The sequence below is a fragment of the Lissotriton vulgaris genome, chromosome 7 (assembly GCF_964263255.1).
Source record: "Lissotriton vulgaris chromosome 7, aLisVul1.2, whole genome shotgun sequence".
NCBI classification, from domain to species: Eukaryota; Metazoa; Chordata; class Amphibia; order Caudata; family Salamandridae; genus Lissotriton; species Lissotriton vulgaris.
This window is the reverse complement of record NC_141695.1, coordinates 1,653,186,042-1,653,190,092: the sequence shown is the minus strand read 5'-3', so window position 1 is coordinate 1,653,190,092 and position 4,051 is coordinate 1,653,186,042.

Here is a 4,051-nt window from a genome sequence, read left to right as displayed (position 1 = left end):
ACATGTTTTGATAAAGCCAAACCATAGTTAGCATTTAACCGCGAGGTTCATAATGCACTTAAGAGTATATGGTATGGCAATATCCTAGAACAGCTATAAGGACATGGTTTCGAAAGCTGCAGACAGGCTCAGCTCATGCTAGAGCACCATCTCACATAAAACCAAGCACTCTGCCTTCAGGATTGTTAAAGCGGTACAAAAGGGGTGGTTCAGGATTGTTAAGGCCTGCCATAGGAGTGACTTATAGGTGTATATGTGTCCAGATATAAGGTTAGATATAGGTATACTATATCTAAGCAAGGGGTGATTACACCACCTTGCCCCAGCTGAGTGATCAGCCAGTTGTGTCAATTTGAATGGCCAGCCAGGGGTGGCAAAAGATATGCTGCAGCTCCTGCTAGGCCTTGTATGCACCTATGCCCTGGGTACCTATAGTACACCGTACAGGGGCTCATAAGGTGACCCAGTATCCAATTGGAGATGTACCTAGAGTACATGGAGTCCATTTTACAGAGAGAGCAGATAGCCTGGGGCCCTGATTAGCAGGATCCCAGGCCAACTAAGTCGAAAACCAGCTAAACACTAGGCAAAAAATCTGGGATAACCATAGTCAGGTATCCACCTTCCTACAGTAAACACGCTGGTTCTGATCCCTCCCCGTAGAAATTGTTATCAGGACCACTTGCTCTGGTGCTACCCCAGCTCCCGCTTATTCCAATATTTCAGGTTTGCCCAGTACTGAGACCGCGATTGCAGCTCCCTTTAATCCTTATGCCGATCCTGGCAATTTTAACACTAAGGTAAGCGCGCGCACCATCACAGCGCACTTGGATTACTAGGACCATTGGCAACCTTTAATGCTTTCTAATTATGTTTTTTATTTACAGGCTTAACCAGCATTGATATCACAAACGCAGTCTCCCCCCATTCTTGTGCCAATCTCGGGATTCAATTCACTACGGTCCGGCCTGACAGAGTAATATAGTACTGATTGAGTCTATATTAATTTGTTATGTACTAGATTACTGTCTAGGGACCACTGTCTTTAGAAATAGTTAACTCACCGAAAGTCCCTGACCAATCGCAAATTGGGTCCCCTTGTTTTTTCAATAACTTATCTTTTCCTGGAAATTGGGATTTATTTTTCTTTCTCTTACTGAAGTTAGAGTTTCTTGTCAATTGAGCTGTCTCACAATCATTGAAAAACATAAAGCAGTAACTTGTAAATGAATATTACAAATATTTCAAAATATATTAGGAATTACGAATGCACTTTTTTTGTAATTCAGAAGTGGGATGCAAATGAAGATTTGAATAGGGGCAAAACAAATCAGAACACTTTACTTGGTGATGTGCAAATGACAAATATTTGCAGAAACATTACTGTTTGTGTACTATATAGTTCTATCAGTAAAACTGCATGTCAGTGGGAACTTTTGTGGCCATTTCAATGGAAAATCTGCTGATTGCAAATGAGTGTTGTTATGTTTATATCGTTGTTTTTTTTTTGTTTTTTTTTCTCCTCATATTGCGGTTTATGCAGAAAAAAAAGGAAAGGTATTTGGGAGTTTGACAGGCTTTGAGCGATTGTACCTCCAAACTGCCCCTAATCGTCTATCGATGGATACAAGGGGAGTTACTCATTCTTTGTTCTTACCAGTCAAATTCCTTCCATACACCTTTATCTTGCTTCAATAATTCCATTGGTTCTTGGGATGTCTGGCCCTTGGGATGTTTGACAGACTTCAAGTCATGCCTGGAATTATTGTTCCGCTTAATCATTGGAATAGAAAAAGAAAAAAGAAGAAAAAAAAGAAAAGAAAAAGAAGCCAAAGAACTTCAATCAAGGATGGGTTCTAATTTGTCATCTGGAGGTGATATAATTTTCCCAGATCTCCCAATACTTCATTCTTTTGAGTTGTTTCCCTTTTCTATCCAATCTGCTAGTTTTTATTACAGCATTTAGCCAATTTTCATGAGTTGGTGGAACCGGTTTTATCCAGTTAATACAAATCTCTCTACGTGCTAGCAGGATCATAACAAACAAAAAGTTTTCTTGATGTTTACTTAACTTAAGCAGATTTGGTTGAGTAGTACAGTGGATCCCAAAAATAATTAAAAGAATACTCACAGTTATAGGTGTTGCCAGTACTGCAGTTAGTGTCTTACCAATTTCTTGCCAAAATTGCGTAAGCGCTGAACAGCCGCAAAACATGTGTATATCATTCACCTTTTCTTCGCCACATTTGCTACACAATTTTACTGCCGAGCCTTTGAATTTTGATAGTCTTTTGGGTGTCCAATACGCTCTATGTATAGAGAAAAGATGGTTTCTTTTTAGGGCTGCAGGCTTTACATACCGCCAGCATTTCTCTACTGATTTTTTCCAGATTTGATTTAGATCCAGAGCCTCGTTTGGTAGATCTTTCCTCCATATTTTTTCAGGGATAGTAAAATTTTCTTCACCGGATTCAATTAGAGTCCAATACCATTTTGAGACTTCTTTTTTTAATACCATTTCATTCGTCATTTCTGTTTCTAAGTTATTCGGGTCTGTTGCTCCTTTCGGAATGGTATTTGCCAACTGCTTAATTGGTAATATTTAAACTTTGACATTTTTCGTTCTGTTATTGTTGGCAAATGTTCCCATGATATTAAAGCATTTTCAACCAGGAGTTGTCCCCATTTTTCAATTCCAGATTGTCTGAGTGGGCTTTAAGCATTCTGGGGTGCCTGGCGAGTCCCATATTGGAGCCATACTACTGTAATACGGGATCTTTGTAGCAACTCTTATCTGATTCCAGAGCTTAACGGCGTTATTCAAAACCTTCAATTTTACTTTTTTGAAGAATTTTGGGTGACCAAATTTGAAGAGGAAATGATCTTCACCGTTTGTTAGATGTTGTAAGTAAGTTGGATAGGCATGATGTACCTTTAACAAGACTCTGAAATTTTTAAATTGGAAGGGTCTATAGTATTCATATATGTCAGGGCTTGCTATTCCTCCTTGTTCCTTCTTTCTCCTGAGCTTGTTCCATGAGATTCTTGTGCTTTTTGCTGACCAAATAAAGCTAGATATTTCTCCTTGTATTTTTTTTAGGGCTTCTTTTTTAAATTCTAACGGAATGTTATTGAAGAGATAAGTGAATTTGGGAATGATTGACATTTTTATTATATGAGATTTCCCTAAAAAACTTAGCGGCAGACTTGACCAAATTTTAAGGAGTCTTCTCATTTCTTTCACCGCTATGTTTAAGTTTGTTTCCGATAGTTTTCCAAGATCTTTTGTTATAGTGATACCTAAGTATTTCATTTTATCCTTTAGAAGAGATGAGTTTAAATTGGTGTTCCAGCTCATTACCTCTGTTTTATCGATATTTATCAGATAACCTGAAACCTTACCAAATTTATTCATTACGTCCTCAATCGCTAATTTAGAGAAGTTATAGTTATCAGTGAACACCATAAGCTCATCAGCGTAAAGCGCAACTTTCTTTGTCCAATTTTGATATCTAAAAGGTGTTATAAGCGGTTGATTTGTTATAGAGCAGGCCAAGGGCTCAATATATAGATTAAAAAGTAGCGGAGACAAGGGGCAACCTTGTCTTGTGCCTCTCTGGATCTCGATATTGTCCGTGAGGTTCCCGTTGACTGCTATCTTAGCTCTTGGGTTAGTGTAGATTTCTTTTACCATGTAGCTAAAGTTGGTCCCTAATTTGTTTTTTTCTATGATTTTATTTAGAAAGGCCCAGTTAACACGGTCAAAGGCTTTGGCAGCATCGTATGTGACAATCGTTAGAGGTAGCTTTTCGCAAACAGCTACGTCAATTGTTGCCACTAATTCGTGCGTGATTTCCTGGATTTGTCTGCCCTTTATGAAACCCTTTTGATCCGGGTTGATTAATTTAGCCATAACCTTTGATAATCTTTTAGCTATTATGTTCATAAACAGCTTGTAATCACAGTTAAGGAGTGATATTGGCCTATACGATGCGCAATTCTTTGGATTTTTTCCTGGTTTTAATAGGATGCTGATCGTCGCATCATTCCA